Source organism: Adiantum capillus-veneris, chromosome 12 (assembly GCF_014529385.1).
Source record: "Adiantum capillus-veneris isolate H3 chromosome 12, ASM1452938v2, whole genome shotgun sequence".
In the NCBI taxonomy this organism is placed as follows: Eukaryota; Viridiplantae; Streptophyta; class Polypodiopsida; order Polypodiales; family Pteridaceae; genus Adiantum; species Adiantum capillus-veneris.
The window spans coordinates 54,633,635-54,659,539 of NC_140942.1; the positions used below are offsets into that span (position 1 = coordinate 54,633,635).

The following is a 25,905-nucleotide window of genomic DNA, read 5'->3' on the forward strand; positions in this document are numbered from 1 at the left end:
ATCCAAGATGAAGAAGCAAGTGTTGCACAAGGTACGAGATGCACGGGCCGCAGGTAAGTACGCCGTCTTTATCGTGGTGGTAGAGCCATCATCGAGGAGTTTTGCACACGAAAACCCACCCAACATCCACCTCCTCCCCCTTAGCCACCCCTCTCCCCCTAAGCGACATTTTTTGCAAATTTGGTGTATCACCCCCTAGCCCCTCCCCCCCCCCCCCCCCCCCCATTAGGTGACATGCATCACCTTGGATGCACACAAACATAACCACATCACCTTTAGGGTCCTCTATCGCTCTCTCTCTTTCTCTCTCGCTCTCTCTCTCTCTCTCTCTCTCTCTCTCTCCAAAATGTGGATTCATTTGTTATATAGGACTTATTCTGCAAATTTTTGATAAATATTTTTGTTTGGAGTAAATTTTGTTCATTCCAGCTTTTTATCACAGTGTAGGACTTCATTCTAATCGTTCTCGTGAAGTTTCAAATTTTGACCCAGCACCCTCGGGAGCCAGTTTCAAGGGTACTAATTTGGAAACATTTTGTATGAAGCACTTGCAGTCCTCAACACAAGGAAAAATATTGCTTCTTTGTGTTTGCACTGGTTCCTGCATTTTGATGCCCGTTTCAGCCCGTAGATTAGAGAAAAGTGAGAAAATGCTGTTTTAGACTCTTTTGTGAAAATTGCTAACTTGCAAGTAATTTTTTGGGCAAACTGAGTAGGATATGGATTTTGCGCTTAACATGAATTTCGAGAGCTCAATGAGACGAAAAAATTCATGTGAGACAGACCCGATCAAATTCTGAACCGTTTGGAGTTACGGCTCGCTGAAAATGGCTAGAAATTGTGGACTAAAAAAACTTTCTAAATTTGCTATCTCGTGGGTGTGGGTTGCATTTTGTGGTTTTTATGTGTTTGAATGCAGGACGTCTCTTTCCGAACCTATTTTTGGGCCGCTTTGCTAAAGACTGGAGAAAGGACGAAAAATAGCCACTTTCTCACGTGAAGAAGACAGCCTGTATGTAGAAGGAGGCTATTCTACTGTGATGGTGCCTTGTGATTGAGATTGAGAGTGAGAGTGAGAGTGAGAGTGAGTGCGATTGAGAACTGTGCACAGATTGAGACTGAGATAGCTCGGGGGTGGTCGGGAGGTTGATACGAGCTACTCTCTTCTTGTACCCGGAATTGATTTCAATATACATCTCTAATTTCCTACGTGTACTCTGTGTACTTGCAAATTTTTGTTATTCAGCTGTTGTATTTCCGTGTCCGGTCACATCATTAGCCACTCAAATTCAAGCAAATGTTGCTACCATCCCCTTCAAAGTGGAGGAGTTCTTACAAGAACGTCGTTGTAGGGAAGGCTTTAATTGACTATATGCATTGCTGACTTACCCTCCTCTTGGTAGGAGGAGAATGCCGACTTTCATACCGCCTTAACTGAGCACAACAATGCTTTCCAACCAGTCAAGTTTGACAGTCCCACCATTGAATTCGTCCATCATGATCCCCACACCGGATTGAGTGTGAGATTGAGACTGAGATAGCTGGGGGTGGTCGGGAGGTTGATACGAGCTACGCTCTTCTTGTACCGGGAATTGATTTCAATATACATCTCTAATTTCCTACGTGTTCTCTGTGTACTTGCAATTTTTTGTTATTCAGTGTTGTATTTCCGTGTCTGGTCACATCATTAGCCACTCAAATTCAAGCAAATGTTGCTACCATCCCCTTCAAAGTGGAGGAGTTCTTACAAGAACGTCGTTGTAGGGAAGGCCTTTAATTGACTATATGCATTGGTGACTTACCCTCCTCTTGGTGGGAGGAGAATGCCGACTTTCATACTGCCTTAACTAAGCACAACAATGCTTTCCAACTAGTCAAGTTTGACAGTCCCACCATCGAATTCGTCCATCATGATCCCCACACCAGCCAAGGGAGCCTTGTTTTCAAGACCAAGAGGACCGCATGGCACTCTTGAAACAAATGCATCTTCCCAAGGGCACAACCATATGGATTAGCGAGGCTCTAACCCCCACCCAACCCAAGATAAAGAAGCAAGTGTTGCACAAGGTACGAGATGCACGGGCCGCAGGTAAGTACGCCGTCTTATCGTGGTGGTAGAGCCATCATCGAGGAGTTTTGCACACCACCCAACATCCACCTCCTCCCCCTTAGCCACCCTCTCCCCCTAAGCAACATTTTTTGCAAATTTGGTGTATCACCCCCCTAGCCCGTCCCCCACCCCCCCCTTCCCAACATCTACATGTGTTATTGCACACATTGTACCTCTTAGATAGAGGAGCCTCTATTGTACATGTTTTATTGGTTGTCCCATAGGTCATATTTGACCTCCAAGGATGATAATGGAATCTATCTATCTAACCCGCCCCCCACAAACATCTACATGTGTTATTGCACACATTGTACCCTCTTAGATAGAGGAGCCTCTATTGTACATGTTTTATTGGTTGTCCTATAGGTCATATTTGACCTCCAAGAGTGATAATGGAATCTATCTATCTTCCCCCCCCCCCCCCCCCCTTCCCCCCCCCCCCCTCTTTCCCACACCACAACACCTACACACATCCAATCATATAATATATGTATAATATCATACCATTGAATGTATGCATGCTCTAAGTTGAAGTCCAAGAGCTTTTAAACTACATTGAAATGCATAACATCTACAGTAATTCTTGTTGACCCAGATCAAGGCCTCGATGATCAAGATTATAAGAGAAATGAGCAGTGAAAGAAATTAGAATAAATGGCAAGAATGTAAGTTTTAGGAACACCAGATTAATGTCAACATGGATAATCTCCTGCTTGGAATATCTTTCTTGACAATAAAATGCTTCCCATATTTTGTAATCTTAGAATGTAATAAAGTCTTGTCCATTGCTGAAGGCAAAATGTCACAAATCAACATACTCTCCATCCAAGGATTTTTGCAAAATATTAATCATCCTAAGATCTCTTCCTCTCCATGCAACATGTGGATATGCTTTTCTTGCATTTGGAAACAAGGTGTCAAAAATGGACCTTTGAATAATGAAAATGCATTTCAATAAAAAAAAGCATAGTAAGGCCAAATTTGTAAAGCTTTGGCTAGCCAAACAAGGTGAAGAATCACATGGGTGTTCTAAGACAAGAGAAACTCACATGCCCATTGAATCAATCTTAGAGAATAAAGAGAAGGACCTTGCAAGATAAAAAACTTATACAAAAGCTAGCATGTCCATTTCATACTAAAAAGAGTACTAGGGGCAATGGAGACAATCAAAACTGGTAGAAGGGTTGCTCAAAGGTGGGCATGTGGTGGGAGGCAAGGGCAAGGGAAATGGAGAGGCCACCACCACCAGAGGGGCTAGGAAGCATGAAAGGGAGGCCTTCAAATGAGATGCCAACAGGGCCCATGAAGATGGGGCAGCCCCAACCAAAAGTTACAATCGTGGATGGAAAGGTGGGTCCAAGAGGTGATACGGACATTAGGAGTATGAAAGGTGTGGGAACCTTGAACAAGAAACTCTAGGCCAGGTTGTAGCTCCAAATAATCAAGTGCTGATAGTAAATATTCATCGTCCATACGTACGATGGCCTCCCTAATCCTTTGGGCACCCACACTTAGTGGGCCTTTGTCTAGCTCACGACTTGTGCCATGGGTGTGGCAGTGAAGATGGCATTGCCAAAGTAGCCTCTTGGCAAGGCTGGTTGCAATCGGCTTCTCCCTTTTATTGCTATGTACAATTTTGTCTCTTGTTTCTCACTCAACCCTTGTGCCCTTGACACACACCTCCACACATGTGTTGCCACTGCCTCGTATGTGCTGTATGTCACCCTCTTGTTCCATCCATTGCCGTTGCTTGCAGCTCCACAACTTGCCAACATTAAAATGCTCAATATCAACAATTTTCCCCAGAAAACACCTTAAATTAGCACCACACAGTGAATATGCTCAAATTACACAAAATATGAACATAATATTACAGTAAATTATGAGCAGCTGTAACGAAAATCGTCACTTGTTATTGGACTAACAGGCTACAAAAGAAAATGCTTGAGACTTATTCTAAGAGCTAGCCATCAAAGTTGAAGTTCTGCATGGGTGTGACTGGCAGTGCTCAAAACAAAGCATTTTCATAATCTCAATTTTTAAGATTAAGGCAATGAGGCAGCCAATATTTATGCCAAAATGCTAGATTTTTGGGAAAATTACACTATAAAACGGGACATTGGAACACTACCTTATGTTATGCAATTGAGCAACCAACCATAATTTTTACCTGTGCTCGAGTGAGAAAGAAAAAATTGCAAGCCACATTGTCGTTCGTATTTGTAGGCCCACTGTCATTATGATGTGAAGAGAGCTTGTTCTTGCATTTTGCCACTACATTTGGTTGTACTGCAATGCCGCGATCATATTTGCTAGAGGGCAATAGTGAAGGGGGAGGTTGATACTCGATGTGCGAAAATGTTGGTGTAGATGGGTCACGCGTCCGCAAAAGGGTACAGTTGATAAAAGGATGACGTCGAATGCCTTCGCTCCTTTGCTATGTCTGCCCATGTGTTGACGAAGTGGGTACTGGAGATCCCATCAGCAACATGGTGCTCCATCCCCACACCAAGCGAGGCCCCTCATCATTGAAAGAATGTTACCACTATAGATTATTTGTGTCGACTACTGTTACGAAATAAACCAATATGGTGCATAATAATTACATAGGATGTGGTCACTCTTCCGTGTAGGTCACATGAGGCACATGTTGTTTAAGGGCAAGAGTGTGTGAAAAATCACCAAAGTCATTGATAATGGCATCGATCTCTGCCTTGACAAGAAGCACACCCTCGGCAATACAATTAAGGTAGATACGTCCATAGGACCTCAAGAGCCTTCTTGCCACTGGGGTAGAAGGGCACTAGTGCCTTCTCCAAAACCTCATAAGAGAAGAAGTCGTCCTATTATGTTTTTGAAGTAGCTGGCAAAACATAGACAAACATATTGTAAACATGATTCAAAGTAGCTCTAGCCCTGGGCAATGCGTCTCTCTCTCTCTCTCTCTCTCTCATGTACAATTACCGGAGAAAAGTATTGACGCTTTTGAGTTTTGCATGCCAAGCTGCAAAGTGCACACCAGATGCCAAAGGTTGCAATGCGGAACGTGATGAGTGCACACAGATGCCAAAGGTTGCAATGCCTTCTCTTCTTATAGAGAAGGCGTAGAGACTCTCTCTCCTTTCTCATCTCTCTCTCTCTCTTCTCTCTGTGGATTGCTCCTCCACGTCGTTAAATCTCTCTCTCTCTCTCTCTCTCTCTCTCTCTCCCCGCCTCCCCGGCAACTACGTGGTGCTGTGCTACTTGACGCCATGCTACGAAATAACGAAAACGCACGTGACGTTTTTCTCCTCTCTCGTGGTGCTGTGCTACTGTGCCATCTCTCGTCATCTCCTGATGGAGAATCTGATGGAGCATCTCTCGTCATCTCGCATGGTTGGCTACTGTGCCATCTCTCGACTTTTTAAATGGCTTTGCCCCGAAATTTGTTGATGCGGTATTATGTTGATATGCAAGTGTAAATTGTTGCTACATTTTCCACATCATTTCCCTGTGCCCCATAGTCTAACTGTTGTGTCATAGTCAACACAGTAAACGCATAGTACAATATCACAAACAGTACCATCACACAAAACTTGATGTTGTTGACATGTGTATAATGTGAAAATAAAATATCTACCTGGGACCAAATGCAACAATGTACATAATGTCATATGTGTGAGAGGTTGCAATGGTTCCAACTGTGTACATACCTTAGTAGGGAGACGAGGCCCTAGATGTATCACTCTTGCACATTTTCTCAAATGAATAAATGCTTAACTTGATTTAGGAATGTACAACTGTCAAGTGTTTTGAAGTGGCACGCTCATCTTGCTTGGAAAGTCTAATGCGGTTGATCTCCTCTTAAATTAGCAAGTTTCATGTATATCTATAAAGAATGTATCCAACATGCTTGACACGTGGGTTTCAACGTGTAATTGGAGGCCAAGGGAAGTTTCTCACAAATTTGGGGATCTTTCCTGGTTTGCTTGGGCTAAAAATGACAACATATTGATAAAGCAAATCCAAAAATAGCCAAAGAAGCATATATCACAATGAAACATTTACAACGGTGGTCATGGTTGCTCAAGCTAGGGGGCTACTTTATAGAGTAGTCCCGTGCGTGCTATATCTACCTCATGTTCGAGCTTGTGAGGCCATCAAATAGGGTTTTCTCTCTTCAAGTAAGCATTTGGGACTGTCTAATGAAGCGCCTAAGATTGTATAAAATGGTCTTATTTAGTAATTGAAGCGAAAGATTACGGTTTATAATAGGACAAATGAACACTTCATATGTGCAATTAGGCGCGAGTCTACACCATATCATCATACATACAAGAGTTTTGAGTTGATTTTGCTACTTTTTTAGATGGATGAATAGCATTTTTCTCAATTTTAGTGTGTCTTTTGCTTTGAATCCTCTATGATTTACTAGTTTTTGGGATGAGCTCTCAAAGTCAAAACCCTGGTCCTTTTCAAACACCACCTCAAACTTTCTAATACATCTTTGGTGAACCCAACGTGAAATGGGCTAGGGTGATGGAACGGAAGCTTAATTGAAGGTCTCAATAGAAAGATTTTAAGTTATAGAGAAACAAGATCAACAAGGGATGCAATTTTGATTCTATTGTAATGCAAATGTTTCAAGCCTTTGTTGTGTTTATGTAGCATAAACCAGCTATTAAAAGAAAGAACTTTCTTCAAGAAATTTCCTTTAATCAGTGGTGCATAAACTTGACCAATCTGATGGTAGATATGTAACAAAATGTCTTTGTGGTTATGTAAAGGATATGGAGCTACATTGACTACCTGAAGCGGAGATGGTATAAAGTTCTTAGCTACTTGTGATTCTTCATATGAATGAGCATGTAAGGGGAATTGGAAATGAGCATGGGGGCTAGCTAAGCAAAAATGACAAAGAGACAAGATCATAGTCAAACCTACTCAAGCCCCAAGAGTTGTGAGAGTTTTGTAGATGTTATTATTGTGGTTCCAAAGAGGAAGAAATCTATCTTAGATGGTTTTTTCAAGGCAATGCAAGAGCTCGCCTTAAAGATTGCAAGGCTAGAAGAGAATCATCAAGCCAATCTACAAGGCAAAGACCTAAAAAAAGAGAACAATTTGTACACAGGTGCATACGATGTGATGGTATCAACAATGAAAGGAGATATTGTGAAAGGTTCGATGAATGCTTTGATGAAGGATCTTTTATTCTTCAAAGATCAAGATTAACTCAAGTGAAATAGGTAAGCCTTTGGGAAGGAATTTGGCAGAGGAGGGAGTAATAAGCTATTTGAGGACATGGCCACTAGACATGTCATCTTAATGGTTTAGGCAACCGCCCATGGGTTGAACGTGGAGCCTATTGACCAAAAAAGAGTCGAGGTTGATTTGGATAAGATGTGTCAGCTTACTACCTCTAATATAGAGGCAACAACACGTCTCAAATTTTTTCTGGAAGACGATTTTGAATAATAAGGTTGAATTTAGTTTGGGTGAGGTTCTTGGCATAGACAATCAGGAGTTCCATAAAGAAATAATTGACATTAGAGAAAGCAACAATCTCTTCCTGAGTCTATTTGTGTCCTAGATGAAGAAGAATTTTGAAATGCATAATGTGTCTCATGTTTATGGTAAACAAAGGATGAAAATGTTATTGGATGTTACAAGTCTACAAGAGGAGTAAACTAAGGTCATTTCTTCGGTGATGAATATGAATAAGATACCACTCATAGGACTTATTACTCTAAGAGTCATTAGACAAGAGCAACTACCAAGACTCTAATTGAAAGTGGGAGACTTAGAAAAGCCATCAATTGCATTAATAGACTATGGAATAGATGGTATAAAGTTTTTAGCTAGTTGTGATTCTTCAGATGAATGAGCATGCAAGGGGGATTGGAAATGAGCATGGGGGCTAGCTAAGAAAAAATGACAAAGAGACAAGATCATAGTCAAACTTACTCAAGCCCCAAGCATTGGTGAGAGTTTTATAAAGGTTATTATTGTGGTTCCAAAGAGGGAAAAATCTATCTTAGATGGTGTTTTCAAGGAAATTCAAGAACTACAGTTAAAGATTGCAAGGTTAGAAGAGAACCATCAAACCAATCTACAAGGCAAAGACCTAAAACTAGAGAAGGATTTGTACACAGGTGCATACGATGTGATGGTATCAACAATGAAAGGAGGGGTTGTGAAAGGTTCAATGAATGCTTTGATGAACGATCTTTTTTTCTTTAAAGAGGCCAGATTAACTTAAGTGAAGTAGGTAAGCCTTTGGGAAGTAATTTGTCAGAGGAGGAAGGAATAAGCTATTTGAGGACATGGCTACTACACATGTCATCTCAATGGTTGAGGCAACCGCCTATGGGTTGAAGGTGGAGACTATTAACCAAAAAAGAGTCGAAGTGAATTTGGAAAGATGTATCAGCTTACTACCTCCAATATAGAGGCAATAACAAATCTCAAAAAAAAATAGAAGAAAGGATTTTGAATAATAAGGTTGCATTTACTTTGGGTGAGGTTCTTGGCATAGAAAATCAAGAGTTCCATAAAGAGATAATCGACATTATTAAGAGAAAGCAAGAATCTCTTCCTGAGTCTATTTGTGTCTAGGATGAAGAAGAATTTAGAAATGCATAATGTGTACATGTTTATGTTAAACAAAGCAATGAAAATGTTAATAGATGTTACAAGTCTACAAGAGGAGTAAACCAAGGTCATTTCTTGGGTGATGAAGATGAATAAGATACCGCTCATAAGAGTTATTACTCTAAGAGTCATTAGAGAAGAGCAGCTACCGAGACTCTAGTGAAAGTGGGAGACTTAGAAGAGCCATGCATTGCATTAATAGACTATGGATCATAGGCTAACCCCATATCAAATATTTCATACCAAAAAAGAAAATGACCAATATATATAAATCATGAATGGATAGTTCGTGTAGGAAATAGGTTTGGGGGGGGGGGGGGGGGGGGGTTCACTACAATAGCAAAATTTCTATCACATGGGTCAATAGTAGGGAATATTGTTTCCTATAGTTCTCAAATTTTCACGTATAGAAGAGTGTTGAAAAATTGGTCTTGAAAAGAAATTTATAGATTGACTAGAAAAAGGGTCCCCTTTTTGGTGAAAAACTCATAGCTAAGGGGTTTTATGAACTATCCTTGAATGCACACGATATATAGATCTTACATATAGTAACCCTGGAGATTATAGGTGTGTTTGATGAGTTTTCATTTATGGATACTATGGAAGACTTGAAGTCTTTAGTGGATTGTGATTTGTGTGTTAGGAATTAGGTTGTGAATATATGCTCCATAGAAATGTACAAAGTAATTGAAGATTTAAAAAATGCTCAAGGTTTTGATGTACGAGTGGAAACCAAGTATAATTTTGCGGTAAAGAAAGTGAAACTAATGGCAATATTTGTAGCACAAAAATACAAGTATAGGATGGGGGAAGCTGCTTTGTAGCCTAGTGTTTGAGACAGGAGTAAGAGTGGGCATAAGTTTACATATGATTCTTTGAATGAGCTAAGGGTTTGTTGTGATGAGAGTTTGACAAAAGCTAAAATAATATACTTTTAAGAAATTCATGCCAAACATTAATTTTTTTTGCATTTGAGACACATCAGATAGGGTGTACAGACTCTTCCATTGTTGTTTCTATAGTAATCTTCACTCTCGAGTCTCTACTATCTCTCATGTACCTTGGAACTTGCTACCTATTCCAGATTCAAAGGATCATTTTTTAAAACTCATTGAGTTTCTTAATAAAAAGATCAAGAAGGGTATTAAGGACCCTTCCTGTGCTCTGTATTCAAATAGGTGGCTCTTCACAGTTCCAATGATAAATGGTTCTTTACGTTTTATCCATGACATGCAACCCATCAATAAGGTAGAAATGAGGAATCTGGATACAAGGCCAATTGTATATGAGTTTGCCTAGGCATTTAAAGAAAGGGAGATATATATTCTATGGGAGATTTGTACTTAGGGTACATATTCAAATAGTTGGTTGATAGATCCAAAGAAAAATGGTTCTTTACACTTTACCCATGATGTGCAACCCCTCTATAAGGTAGCAATCAAATTTTTTGGGTCTAGGGACGATTTTAGATAAGTTTTTCTAGGTGATTGTAGAAAGAAGATATATTGTATGTAATGGAAATGGCCTATGAACATTGAGAATAGAGGAATTAGGAGAATTAAAGAGAGCATTTTTGTGAGACTACTTTGAGAGGATAGAGAGTGACTTAATTGATGGTAGCAGCATAATCATAATACTTAATTAACTTGGCATGAACAATACTTTTGCAACAGACAGAGTTAGAGAAGTTGAAAACAATTGAGGACCGGATTTACATGGATCCGATCCCTCCTCCAACCGGAATTTGTGTTATAGATTTTGACATCAAGAGAGACTTGGTAGAATACAATCTTTGTGTTCCTTGTGCCCTAGGTTATGCAATGAATATGGAAAGCGTCATGCATCAAAAGCATAACATAGACTTTGTAAAAAGCATTAACTATCCCAAGCCTCAGTCCTAAGGCCTCAAACAACTTCGAAGGTGGAGAGAGCTAGTGGGGAATGAGGGTACGGAAGAGCAAGAAGAAAAAATCATAGAAGCAAAAAAATTAGTTCCTCACTTATCATCACTCTTCTTGCTAGCATACATATTATCATAGTAATGAAGATGGAGAAGATGGCAAGCTTAAGCATTGAATCATGGCTCTTGGTTGGATTTGCATTCCATAGCCAAGAGTGTTGGTGTAGGCTCTCAACTTCTCTATTAGCTTGGAGAAGGAGATGGAGCTCTTGCATTTTGCAAACTTCACACAATGAGAGTGTGTGTGAGTGTGTGAGGGAGAGTATACCCCCAAGCAACCCCCCTTTTTTCTTTGGTTGACCCCCCTATTCTAGCTCAGCTTGGAAGCTCATTGGACCCAAACAAGCCTGGCCAATCAGATATAGCATGCATATCAAGAAACAAGGGTAGTCTTGGGATAAGTGTCCCCCTTTCCCTTTGAGAGAGACTTGATAACTGCAAAAAAAAATCAATTCAATCAATGGAATTATCATTGGACCCCTTGAGAGGCTAAAAAATAGGCTTTCAACACTTCATGAGGGTAGCGTGGGTAAGGGCTTGACATATGTCCTTGGTGTCGTTTGAGGCTTGGCTTGCCTTGTGTGTGTGTGTGTGTTTTCTCTCTCATCCCCCTAGATTTGAGGCTCGTATCCTCCTTTGTAGGGATTCCTTTGACTTATGAGACACAAGCACGACAAAGCACCTCAAGCTTGGTTGATGTTCCCACAAGCACTTCACACTCGCTAGTCGGCAAGCACAGCAAGTACCTCAAGCATCTTAGTCAGCAAGCATGACACACACCTTAACCATCAAGCACGACAAGCACCTCAAGCTTGGGTAGTGTTCCCACCTCAAGCTCAGCCCTATATTTCCTAAGGTCAAAGTACTTTTAACACTAACATTTGGACGTCTTCAATGAAGCTAACCCGAAGGTCTTTAAGGTCCCTTGTCTAGCCTTGCTCTTTGACAAACCATCTCTCATTTGGGCCCCTTTACCATTGACCCTATGATGGTATATATTTGTAAGCACATTTCTATATTATAACCCTTGTTCCGATTTATTTTCCCAGATTAAATGATCAGTTTAATATGAGAAAATCATTTGGGTTGGTTAGATACTAGATTTTAGGACATTACCTCTCTTTCTCTTGAAACGATAATCGTTCTCGACTATGAGGTAGAAGAGATAAAGCCTTAGTCATTAGTCAATCTTCCTTAGTGAGTAGAGGATCCCTTTTTACCCTACGGCATCATTCCAAGATGGATGACTAGTCCAGTTGGTGCTTGAGAAACGTTGCTGCCGCAAGCATGTCTGCTCTTTAGTCCATTTCATTCTCCCAAGTAGAGTGACAAGTTTTACTTGGTGTTTGAGAGACGTTGTCATCACAAACATGATTCTAAGTATGCATACTACTTAAATTTGTGCACAATAAAAAGAGAACTAGTCTTATAAGACAAAAACATTGGTAATTTAAAAGAAATTTGTACATTTTCTTACTCTAATGTAGCATTGTAAGCATTGACAAGGTTCATACCATCCTTAAGTTGTATTGCTTGCATGCATCTAGCATCTTCAAAAGGATAATTGTTGAGCTTAATAAGATACCGTCAGAGAACCTTACCATGTTGTAGTACCTTGTCTTCATGCCGAAGGATAGCTTTGGGTTGTAGCACCTCTTCTTGGTTGTCGATGTTGGGAGGGTATTCAGTAATTGGTTCACTTGGTGTCTCTCCTTTATAGGGATTCAGGAGGCTCACATGAAAAGCATTGTGTATGAGCCAATGGTTGGGCAACTTGAGTTAATAGGCCATATCATTAATTGGCTTCAAGATTTGAAAAGGACCATAATATCTTTTTGCTAGTTTAGCACAATACTTTTGATGGCCCATAGGATTTTTGCCCTTTAGTTTTCCTCAATCAAGCGTTGAGAAACTTAAGTAAGACCCAATAAATTTCTTTGAGTGTTAAGGCCCTTCTGTGCTTGTTAGTAGCAGATTTTTTCCTTTGATTAGAGATGGATATAGCCTCCTTAATCTTTTGAAAAGATTCTTGTAGGTCATGACTATACTCATCGACAATGAAAATCTTCCCATGTACTTTAAGTAGTAAGGTACTTTCAGGTCTTCCCTCAATGATTTCAAAAGATGATTTTCCCATAGAAGTATGGACAATATTATTGTAAGCATACTCTACAAGAGGTAAGTACTTTTTCCATTGTGAGCATTGGTCTACTTTTGTAGCATATGTCTTTAGTAGATCGAGTATACTAAGATTGGCTATCTCACTTTGACCATCCATTTGTGGGTGATAGGCGGAAGACAAATTCAATCTTGTACCTAGATTTTCAAAGAGACCTTTCCAAAAATTACTGGTCATTCTAGGATCTCTATTTGACATGATGGATGTTGGAAATCCATGGTGTTTGCAAATCTAAGATATGAAGAGAGTTGCCATTTGGTCTGCCTTAATAGTCTTTTTGAGTGACATAAAGTGTGCTTGCTTGCTAAACTTGTTGACTATTGTCCATATTCCCATATTCCCATGGATAGACTTGGGTAACCCAAAGATAAAATCCATGGATATACTCTCCCATGGTGAATTAGGAATTGGCAATGGCTGGAGTAATCGAGGTTTCTTCCCTCTATCATACTTAGTCTTTTGGAATACTACACATTTTGAAACATACTCTTGTATGTCCACTTTCATGGTAGGCCAATAGAAGTATGTCTCTACTCCTCATAGAGTAGGCTGAATGCCTCTATGCCCCGCATAGGGAGGACCATGGGATACATACATGACTTTCTCACAAAGGGAGTGGCTAATACATATCCTATTTCCATGGAGAAGATAACCATCCTGCAAGGTGATTGGTTCCTCTTTATTCCCCAACTCAAGGGCTGACATTATGTCTTTAAAGTTTGGGTCAATAGCATACTCATCTATCATAGAAGATATATCATTGTGAGTAGCTATAGACACCGCATTAACTTTGGGTCATCGTGAAAGTGAATTACCAGTTTATTGTGCTTACCATCAATGTAGGAAATATGTAAATAAAATTGCGAAATAAAAATTTCCCCCCTCATTTGTTTGTCAAAGAGTTTGGTTTGTGTCATGAAGTACTTGAGAGTTTCGTGGTCTGTTTGTAAAATAAATGGAGTGCCTAGTAGGTAGTGCTTCCATGTGTCTAGGGCATGTAGAGCAGCTAAAAGATCTTTCTCATAAATGCCTAAGATCCATTCATCTGTATTGAGCCTTCGGGCTCTCGTATGCTATGACATGCCCTTCTTGAAGCAAGACTGCTTCAAGGAAATCACTACAAGAATCACACTGGACCTCAAATGGATTTGAGAGATCCGGAAGCATGAGGATTGGTTGGGAGGTAAGATTCTCTTTGAGCTTGTCAAAAGCATTTTTCTCCTTAGCAATCCATGAATACTTAACGTTCTTCTTTGTTAAGTCATGTAATGGTCCTGCTATTTGAGAGAATTTTGCTATGAAGCGTCTATAGTATGGACACAAACTAATAAATCTTCTTAGCTCATGCAATTCCTTGGATTAGGCCATGATTTTATTACCTCTAACTTTCATGGACCCATAAGGATACCATCTTGAGAGATAATATGACCTTAGTATTGAATCTCTTGAAGGAAAATTTTGCCTTTCTTTCGGTTGAAAAAAGCTTGTTCTCCCTCAAATCTTGAAAAATCTCTTGAAGATGTTGCTTGTGTTTCTCCATGGACTTAGAGTAGATGATGATATCATCAAATAACACTCCATTGAATTTATGGTAGGGTCTAAATATTTTCTCCATTAGACAATTGAACATGGCTAGTGCATTGGTCAAGCCAAAAGGGATGACTAGATATTCATAAAGACCAAATGTTGTACGAAACACGGTCTTTAGGACATCTTCATTCACTATCCTTATTTGATGATAGACACTTTTAAGATCAATCCTACGGAAGTAGGTAGACCCTTGTATCTTATCAAACAAATCTTCTACTCGAGCCACATAAAATCTATTTTTGATAGTGATATGGTTTAGTGCTCGATAGTCCACACACATACGGTATGTACCATCTTTCTTTTATACTAAAAGGATCGGAGAACAAAAGGGAGAGGAGCTAGGCCTCACCATCCCTTTGTGAATTAAATTTTGTACTTTCCTCATGATCTCCTCTGCTTGAGCTTGGGAAACTCGATAAGGAGGCTTGTTAGGTGGTGAGCTTCCTGATAGGATCTCAATTTGATGATCATCATCCCCTCATTTTGGAGGTAAGTCCATAGGGATATCATCGATGAACACATATTGGAATCCTTTTAGAAATTTAGACAAGTCTAACTCTTCTTTATTCCTACCATTTAAATTTGATGAAACATGAGGACCTTCTAGGGACTCTGACAAAAATCATGTACGTAATATCAAAAGCAAGATGATTTAAAAGTGATATAGTACAACCAGACTCACTAGTATCTATATATATGTTATTTTGATTGTAGTAAAGTTGATTCTCCTTTTTGGGAACTTCATGTTGGCTGCCATGTGGTTGAACCATGGTGCCCTTAGGATAGCATCCTCATGTTGGAGAGGAGAGATGAAAAAGTATTCATTGTTGACGTAGATTTGGACATGAAGCCTCAACTTCCCAATCAAGGGAGTAATAGAGGCTTGTTGTCCCTTGAAAGCTGTATCGAAAGTAACAATATCTCCCATGTTGAAAGCTTGAATGCCCAACTTGGTGGCCAACTCCATTGAGATGAAGTTGTGAGTATAGCCAAGGTCAAACACGATGAGGGAATCATGCTCCCTTACCTTTTTCCAAGCATAGGAGAGAGGTTGTTATGAGCGCGTATAGAACTAGAAGAGAGCGAGAGGAGGCGCTCAAAATATACAAGAACTTCGAACTTGATGATAAGCTTATTCTTGATTACAAGACTTAATACTTTATTAAGAGAGCTAGATACAAGACTTGGATTACATGACTTGAGTACAAGACAAGGCTTGATTGCAAGGACAAGACTTGAACATAAGACAAGAGCTAGAAGAGGGTTTTCCTCATAGGAGCCTCACAACTGGTGTTGGAAAGACTGAGGGGCTTGTGGCCCAAGATCCCTATTTATACTAGTGCTTGAGAAGGTTAGGATTTTCTACGTTCTTCTTGAGGAGGTTAGAATCTTCTAGAACATTCTTCATCCTTCTAGTTCTTCTAGAACCTTCTGGATCCTTCTTTATCTTTCTAGAGCTTTCCAAAAACTTCTAGATTCTTTCGGAATCTTCTCCAAGCTTCTAGAAACTTCTTGATCCTTCTAGTTCTTCTAGATCCTTCTTCAACTTTCTAGAACTTTCCAAAAACTTCTAGATTCTTCCGGAATCTTCTTTATGCTTCTAGAAACTTCTAGAATCTCCTTGATACTTTTAGAACTTCTAGAATCTTCTAGATCCTTCTAGATTCTTCTATAGCCTTCTAGCGATGATGTAGGCGATGACATAGGTGATGGTGCAGGTAGAAACTGACTTTCAAGCATCCATGGAATTACCCCCTCCTCTAGCGACGAGTTCCAGGAGGAGCAGTGGTGTTCCTTGAGTTGGGCTTCCATGGATGTTGTTGATGGAACTCTTCTACTTTGAGAGATGTATGTTTTAGAGTGGGTGCTAGTTCCCAGGTTCATTCACTAACATCATAGCCTTTCCAATAACATCTAGGACTTTCTCGACCTCATATTCGTCGTGTCCTTGAATCTCAACCGGAGGAGGTGGTTGTAGGGCTCTTCCTGGGATCTTAGATGTGTGACAAGGTTCTAGGATTGAGACATGAAAGACCAGATGGATTTTCATGGATGAGGGCAATCGGAGTCGATAGGTGATTGGATTAACTTGAAGATAATTTTAAACGGGCCAAGCCTTCGATAATCAAGCTTTTGATAGGGTCAAGATGAACGAAGATCACGTCGGAGGAGCCACACTTTATCCCCTTCTTTGTATTTTGGATTTTGCATGCGATGGAGATCTGCACTTTCCTCATACTTGGATTGAGCTTCTTTGATATAAATTGTAAGCTCTTGTGAACTGTAGATAATTGTTGTGTAAATTTAATAGCAGCTAGATTCTTGACTTGATAGTGTCTGTGGATATCCTGTTTGGGATGTTAATCATAATTATCAAAGAATGGATTGTGACAGAGGGAGGCATGAAAACTGTTATTATAGGAGAATTCTACTAGCGGTAGGAGCTCGACCCAATTATCCTATTGATAATTGATAGTGTTGAGACGAGGGAGGAAGACTATGACGAGAGAAGAGGAGAGGTAGAAAGAACTCTAGAATTGAAAACCCCAAAGTGTGTATAGAGCACAGACTGTGTACACATATATAGTGGGGACTCCTACCTATGTATAGCATAAGTTTGGGCTCTCTATATAGCTCCAACACCCCCACTCAAAATGGTGACGAGGGAGGAAGACTGTGATGAGAGAAGAGGAGAGGCAGAAAGAACTCTAGAATTGCAAACCCCAAAGTGTGTATAGAGCACACACTGAGTACACATATATAGTGGGGACTCCTACCTATGTATAGGATAAGTGTGGGCTCTCTATATAGCTCCAACAGATAGTACAACGGAGATACTGTTCCAAAACTTGATTTACTCTCTCCGTTTGTGCATCACTTTGTGGGTGAATGGCTGAGGAGACGTTGATTTGTACTCCGAGTAGCTTGAATAAGATTTTCCAAAAGCTAGAGATGAATTGTGGACCTCGATCAGAAACTATGTCATCCCGTAATCCGTGATAATGATAGATATGTTGTAGAAAGAGTTTGGTCGTACCTTCGTTGGTGATGATTTTAGTGAATGGAATGAAGTGTGTCATTTTTGTAAACCGATCCATGACTACTAAAATGGACTCAAATCCTTGTGACAAGGGTAGCTCTACAATGAAATCCATGGAGATGGATGACCATGCACCATGAACCTTCATCCTTCTCTTCCTTGGACACTGTTGAACTATGTGCCCCTGCTCTCCACAATACATACATAAGCCATTAATGCGTCGCCTTTGCTTCTCCTAGGCTGAAAGAGGTTGAAACCATACGGAATCAATTTGCATGGGCTCAATGCTTGATTCATGGCCCTGTTGAGGTATGTAGCCATTATGTGTCACTTCTATTTGGGGTCGTAATGGTGCGCCAAGACACCTCTCTTATCTCCTGTCAAATAGCTGATTATCACATTCTATTGCTTGAGAGATGAACTCCCTTAGTGTGTGAACCTTTGGCATAGTGTGTGTGTGTGTGTGTGTGAGAGAGAGAGAGAGAGAGAGAGAGAGAGAGAGAGAGAGAGAGAAGAAGAAGAAGAAGAAGAAGAAGAAGAAGAGAGTCTTAGAAACTACCCCAAGAGACCTTGAGGCTCCTATGACGAAAACCCTCTTCTAGTTCTTGTCTTCTGTTCAAGTCTTTTCCTTGCAATCAAGTCTTGTCTTGTACGCAAATCATGTAATCCAAGTCTTGTATCTAGCTCTCTAAATAAAGTATTAAGTCTTCTAATCAACATTAAGCTTATCGTCAAGTCCCAAGTTCTTGTATATTGTGAGCACCTCCTCTCACTCTCTTCTAGTTCTATACACGCTCATAATAGTTTCGCAAGACTGAGGGGCTTGTGGCCAAGATCCCTATTTATACTAGTGCTTGAGGAGGTTACCTAAGGAGGTTATTACTTTCTAGGTTCTTCTTGAGGAGGTTAGAATCTTCTAGAACATTCTTGATCCTTCTAGTTCTTCTAGAATCTTATGGATCCTTCTTCAACTTTATAAAGCTTTCCAGAAACTTCTAGATTCTTTTGGAATATTCTCCAAGCTTCTAGAAACTTCTTGATCCTTCTAGCTCTTCTAGAACCTTCTAAATCCTTCTTCAACTTTCTAGAGCTTTCCAGAAACTTCTAAATTCTTCTGGAATCTTCTCCATGCTTCTAGAAACTTCTAGAATCTCCTTGATACTTTTAGAACTTCTAGAATCTTCTAGATTCTTCTAGAGCCTTCTAGCGATGATGTAGGCAATGACACAGGCAATGATGCAGGCAACGAGTGACTCTCAAGCATTCATGACACAGGTGATCCTTTGCAAAGTGAGCATTCTCTTTTGGAGCTTCGATAGCGGAAGCTCTAGGAGCATCATTGCGGGCATTTGTTTTGGGGCAAGAGCGATAGACATGTCCTTGCTCCCCACACTTAAAACATTTATGGTCCTTGTGAAAATCTTCAAGCTCTTCAGGAGAGATTTTGTTTTTACCCCTATAAGCTCCCTTCTCCTTGGACCGATTGTTGTTGTTGTTGTTATTGAAATTTCCTTGGGAAGAGTTTTGGGCATTGGTTCTCCTTTTGCATCACTTTTGTCTTTGCTTTCCATGGGCTTGACATTGCATCTAGCCCGTTGTTGTAAATTGATGCATGAAGTAACCATAGTGTGGTGGATTTCTTTGGTGATAGAACCAGTATAACGGGAGTTCACATACTTGGCCATCTCTTTAAGTAATCCTACAAATTTATTTTGCTTTTGCTCTTGCTCGACGAAGTCTATCTTTTGAAAGGCAGTAGCCTTGAGATGTAAGTCCCAAAACTTGTCAACATATTTGTGAGTAGAATCAAGGGAGAGAAGTTTCAAATTTCACCATTCCGTAAGCAATTTTTCCTTTTCATCGCTTGCAAGGAATTGCTTCATAATAGAAACTCCTAGATTTTTCCATGTCTTTGAGACTTTACCGTTGCCATGAAGGCTAGCCCACCATTGACGATCCTTTTTGGTAGTACATAGCTACATGGAGTAGCTTGGAGGACTCCATGAAGCCCTTGTCTCCAAAGGCCGCACCAAATTGCTGGATGAAGGCAAATACTTTGTGAGTGGCACCAAAGGTACCATCATAGGTGAGAAAAGAGATACTCTCTCCTCCCTCTTTGAACTGCTTGAGGTTTTGTGACCTTCATCATGCAGTGTAATATTTTTGATGTCCTCCCCTCTTGTATTCTCTAGGAGAATAGCCATAACTTTCGTCGAAAGAAGATGAAGCTGAAGATGAAGGAGAAGAGGGTGACCTCTTTCTTGCCCTTTTATTTCTTTGTTTCCTCTCTTCCCTTTTGGAGTGATGACGAGAAGGACAGTGGGTTGACCATTTCCTCTTGGGAGGAGTTGGCGATCATCTAGACCACCGTCTTCAGAGAAAATTAGGGATTCATTACTTTCCCGTTCTTTGGATTCCTCCTCCTGTATGGGAGAGAGTCTTCTTTTGGGGGTCTCATCAATTGACCTCGTAAGCTCTCTCCCCTCTTGGAGAGGAAGGGAAATCCCATAAGCACAAAGTTGTTGAGTAATTTTGTCTTGCAAAGCACGGTTTCCGATAGCTTGCTGCAACCTAGTAACAAGATAATTCACAAACATGGGGGCATCATCATAAGAACCTTCATGTGAAAAATAAAAGTTATTAATGTTCATTCAGATCTTTTGGTTATTGTCAACAGTTCTATTTATACTTATGTATAGAATACTTTCTGTGTTTACTTAGTTTACTTTTTGGCAATTCAAAACCTTAGTTCCTATTCCTCTTAGCCTTTGAAAATCAACACTTAAGCATCTACACTCACGGCTCAATTTGGCTAATTATAGAGAGTAGTGGAGTGGGTCAAATATTGCATAATTTTTGAGGGATAGCTCCTTTCAAACTTCTTATGGATCAATAATGATAAAGCCGTAGGAAACTCTAAAAAGACCCCATTATTAAGAACAAATCTCGCAAGGTGTGCACCATATCCCACACACTGGGCTCAACAAAATCGATAATATATCCTAGTCCCACTTACCCTAATATAACTAAACAAATCAACCATTGATAATTTGATAGGCTACTTAAGGACCTCTCTTCTTAAGCAAGAAAAGAGAAACCAAATGCTCTGATACCAATGTAATGGAAATGGCCTATGAACTTTGAGAATAGCGGAACTAGGAGAATTAAAGAGAGAATTTTTGTGAGACTAGTTTCAGAGCATAGAGGGTGACTTAATTGATGGTAGAAACATAATAATATTACTTAATAAACTTGGAATGAACAATACTTTTGCAAGAGAGAGAGTTTAGAGAACTTGACAACAATTGAGGATTGGATTTATGTGTAGCTGGTTCCCTCTCCAATAGTCATTTGTATTATAGATTTTCCCACCAAAAGAAATTTTGTATAATACAATCTTTTTGTTCCTTGTGAACTAGGTGATGCAAGGAAAATGTAAAGATTCATGCATTACAAGCATAACATATACTTTGTAAAAATAATTAACTATCTCAAGGCCTCAAACACCTCGAAGGTGGAGAGAGCTAGCGGGGAATGAGGGTAGGGAAGAGGAAAAAGAAACATTCATAGGACAAAAAAATAGTTCCTCACTTATCATCACTCTTCTTTATAGCATACATAATAGCATAGTAATGAAGATGGAGAAGATGGAAAGCTTAAGCATTGAAGCATGGATCTTGGCTGGATTTGCATTCCATAGCCAAGAGTGTTGGGGTAGGTTCTTAACTTCTCTACTAGCTTGGAGAAGGAGATGGAGCTCTTGCACTTTTCACTTTACAGAATGAGAGTGTGTGTGAGTGTGTGTGTGTGTGAGTGTATACCCCCAAGAAACCCCCCTTCTTCCTTTGGTCGACCCCCTCTTCTAGATCAACTTGTAAGCTCATTGGACCCTACAAGTTGCCCAATCACATGCAAAATGCATATCAAGCAACAAGGGTAGTCTTGGGATAAGTGTCCCCATTTCCCCTTTCAGAAAGAGGGACTTGACATATGTCCTTGTTGCCTCTTGAGGCTTGGCATACCTTGTGTGTGTGTGTGTGTGTGTGTGTGTGTGTGTGTGTGTTATCTCTTATCCCCCTAGCTTCGGGGATCGTCCCCTCCTTTTTAGGAATGCCTTTGACTTATGAGACACAAGCACCTTAGTCATCAAGCACGACAAAGCACCTCAAGCTTGGGTAGAATTCCCACAAGCACTTCAAGCGCCCTAGTCAACAAGCACAACAAGCACTTCAAGCATCTTAGTGAGCAAGAACGGCAAGCACCTTAGTCATCAAGTATGACAAGCACATTATTCATCAAGCATGATAAGCACCTCAAGAACCTTATTCATCAAGAACGATAAGCACCTCAAGCTTGGGTAGGGCTCCCACCTCCTAACATCAAAGGGCTTTTAACACTAACCTTAGGAGGTCTTCAATGAAGCTAACCATAAGGTATTTGAGCTCCATTGGCTAGCCTTGCTCTTTGATAAACCATCTCTCATTTGGACCCCTTTACGATTGGCCCCGTTATCGGGGGACAATTGTGCAAAAGGTGAGCCGGGAAGCCACCGGGCCCCTACCTGTGAGAGGCGTGGGGAAAAGAGATGCAGCAGGCACAATTAACAATACAGAGCTCAAAACAAACTGTACTTTTAATTCCAATTAATCCACAATAGTCATCATTAATCAATCGTTAATGGAGGCTTAATGATCCTTACAAGATGAAACCTAGCTTAATCCATGTGCTAACAAGAAAATTATCAATGACCCGCTTTGTATCACCTTCTGCTTCTTCCCGATAAGGCTCAAGAGTTTTTCCTTCCAATGGACGTCCGATTTGGCTTCTGCTTCCCGATTCAAATGGCTAATGATGGCTTAGAAGCTCGGCTTAGGTTATGCTCCGCTAATGGTTTGAGATTAGGCTCGATTTAGAGAGATTGGCTTATGGATCCAAGAGATGAGGATTAACTCCGCTCTTGATAGCTTAAGAGCTTTCACTTATGAAGGTTAACAAAGGTTAAGGATGGCTTATGGTCTTAAGCTTGAGGGATTCAAGAGATTTAAGATTACTTAACGATTTTAATGAGGCTTACGAGATTTGGATTTGCGGGTTAAAGAAAACTTGGCTTCGAGGGCGACATGATTTTCTTCTCGCTTGCTAATCCTTTCCGGAGAGAAGAGGATGACTCCCCCCAAATAAGAGAACTTGGGCTAACCTTTGCTTCCGAGTTCGAGAGCTTTTGTATTCTTTGCTTAAGGAGAGAGAGCCTATGAGCCTTCGCTTCCTCTTTCGGAGAGAGAACTCATGGCAAGAGAAGATGTAGAATGAGTCCCAAGAGCCGTCCCTTTTGTTTGCATGGGCTTTCTATTTTTAGCCATCCCATTAGCAATATTGCTAATGGGAATGGCTACTTGATGACGTGGCAGACCATGTTGGACCGGCTCAGAAACCAACACCACGGGTGCCGGATCAAAGCGCCAGGAGCTCCCATGAAACTTCTTCTTCTTCGCCCAAGCCGTCTGAGGCCCGCGAGCCGGCCTGCGCGAGCAAAAACCTCCCTGCACGCCGTTGTTGCGCGCTGCTTCAGCCCTTGCCATTTCTTTTCTTTCTCCCCCTCTTAGGTTTAGACATTTGGCAAGTGTAGCTGAGGGGGCAAAACTGAAATGAATAAATCAGGCTGAAGTGCTCAATTTTTGGAGCGAGTCGGTCTTTTTAGATCGGTGATCGAGATTTTGGTTGGCAAGATATGGCCAGTTTAAGTATCGTCAGGGTCGGGTTTGAACCGCCCTGGTCGCCCTGATCATTCACATTCATCTTGCTTAATGAAGTGTGATGCCCGATGTGTAATTTCTTATCCGTAGCTCTGATTGACGAGCCGTAAAGACACGAATGTAGAGCTTTTTGAGTACTTCAACTTGGATTAATAAAATCCCAGCTATGACCACTTCAAGAATACTCACTGTTTAGCATTACCAAGACATCTTCTGACCCTTAGAGCTGCATCTAGCACACTTTCAACTTAAAATTTGTCTTGTTAGCAAGCCCTTCTACCTGCTGATTAATCATGCAGGATTCAAATACTCTTAATCATCATTTATTTGCTCATTTTCTTGTCATGTGAGCGGAGCGGCATGGCATTGACCCCCTTTAAACCTACACAGCCTCCGATCTCTGCCAACCGGTCTTCAAGTTGTATCTTCTATAAATACCTTAAGCTACTTGTCATCCAGCTCACATAGTTGATAAAGCTATGTAAAAACAAAAAGAAAGTGTAAATCATAACATCAATAGTCTAGCTCAATTATCTCGTATCTGTCCCATCACAAATCTTTGAACCGTAGTGATCGTATCTCCAAAGCATTGAATTATGAAAATTTGTTTATTGAACCCCACCAAACTCAAGTGCTCCAATTACTTATGCACATGGCTTGACCATCAGCTCTCTTTAAGGAACCCTCTCAAGCTCAAGTATGCCTTACTCTATCTACACACGGAATGTTCGTCAAGTTCTGGTAGCAAAACCATCTCAAAAGATGTGAAGATACTATAAAAATTGTCCAAGATGTCAACTGGAAGCTAGCCATGTAAGCTTATTGATCATATAACCATAAACACTTCTGTCTTAGCATACATCCAAAAATAAATCTACTGCCAAGTAACCTGAACGAAGTCTTTGAATCTACCAGTTTCTCTTCAATAGCTCCCAGGATCAAATGGGATAATAAGGAATTGCCCCAATAGTGGAGCAGCATAATATCCACATGAGCATACATATTCTGAAACAAACAACTTCAAGCACTTGTGCTCCAAATATGCTATCCCTAGATCTAGCAAAAAGAATCCACTATGTAGACCCAAAAATACCCATCCATAGTGAACCTGCTTTTGAAGATCTATCAAATCACCTGGATCAAATACCATTAAGATCACATAGCATTGATGGCCTCCGCACTATACTAGAGCTTCACTTGAAGCATTGTGCAAAAGCCACGTCTTAAACTTTTGGTAACTTAAGGTCGTTACCAGCAAGAATTAAAGAATTCTAACTCCGTTTTATTGGTAGCCAGAACATCCTTGACATAAGAATTACTAAGAATAGTATCCAAATCCAGCCACAATTGGCACATTGTCGAAGAAAATGAAAAATCATGTGCACTTTATGTAGTATCAGGGATGATTTAGCATCATCACCCCCTCTAGCTTCATAGCCATTATGAAAAACCTTAGGACTTTCTAGACCTGTATCATCAGAGAGATTTTTACCATACTCTTGAGGTTTATAATGAATGATTTGTCTTTAAAATCTTCATCCATAACATCCGTGGGAAAATCACCTTTGGAAGTCTCAACATTCTTCAAAGCTATAGGAGTTGGCTCCTCTTGCAGCCCGTATATAAGAATAGATGTACAATCTATGTCAATATCCAGTTCACAATCAACATGATGTAGGCAATCTTCAATATCTTCCTTTACATCCATGCTACTTAGCAAGACATTATTACTTTGAAAAGGTTCATCAGGCACCCGTTCTAAAGGGGTCATGCATCACAAAGCTCTTCCAAACTGCTATAACCTTCTCCTTCGGATTGGGCCAAAAACCCATCAATTATGGAATCTTCTTCTGTGATAATAGAATCGACAAACATATTGCCAGAAGCAACCATAGGTTCATTAGCATTATCAGGTACATCCTGTGTTAGGTTCACAATCTCGATCACTTCATCCGCTATCGTATATATAATAGATTTGTTTATGCAATCATCTGCAATAAATTTGTTGCCTTGTTCAGCTATAGTGCCGATAGAACTATTAGAAGCCTGTAGTGGCTCATATTCTTGATAAACTTGTTGAGAGCATCCCATGCCAAGATCAGTAGCTTGGAAAATTTTGGTGTACAGCCTAGATCTTCACTAGAACCATTATTCGAAGTAGCTTGCATGCGAGAAATCTTTGAAAAAAAAACTATGGTCCTTTGTCGCTAAATCTACTACTTCCAAAGATGTATTTGCTTTGGCTTGCCTTCTTGCATAAATATGGTCCCAAAATTGATCATAATTAAGGAACTTCATATGATCCCATTCATCTTTATAGAAAAGAATCTGGCTTCGTTCATTAATATCCTCCATTGTTAACTCGATAATTTTTGAGCTTTCATGAACAAAACCATCTACAAAATAGTCCCACTGTGTGGGGTATGTCTCGGCCAGTTCTCATACCTTATCTTTAAACTCGGAGGGTACAACTTCTTCAAAGGTCAAAATCATCCGATCTTTTGGAATTCCTTGTCTCTTCATCTTCGCTTGATAGCATGCAAGGAGTCCATCTGGATCATGCCCTTGAAAAATACCATACTCTTCGTGTATGGCATCAAGTCCCATCTCCACTGTGTCATCAATATGCTTTTTCAACTTCAT

At 40.2% G+C, this 25,905-nt stretch overlaps 2 pseudogenes; both read right to left on the reverse strand.

Annotated features, from left to right (window-relative positions):
* Positions 1-3,276: 3,276 nt before the first annotated feature.
* LOC147445769 (hydroxycinnamoyltransferase pseudogene) lies at positions 3,277-4,100 on the reverse strand (annotated as a pseudogene).
* Positions 4,101-4,247: 147 nt separating this feature from the next.
* Positions 4,248-25,905, reverse strand: LOC147445770 (shikimate O-hydroxycinnamoyltransferase-like; annotated as a pseudogene).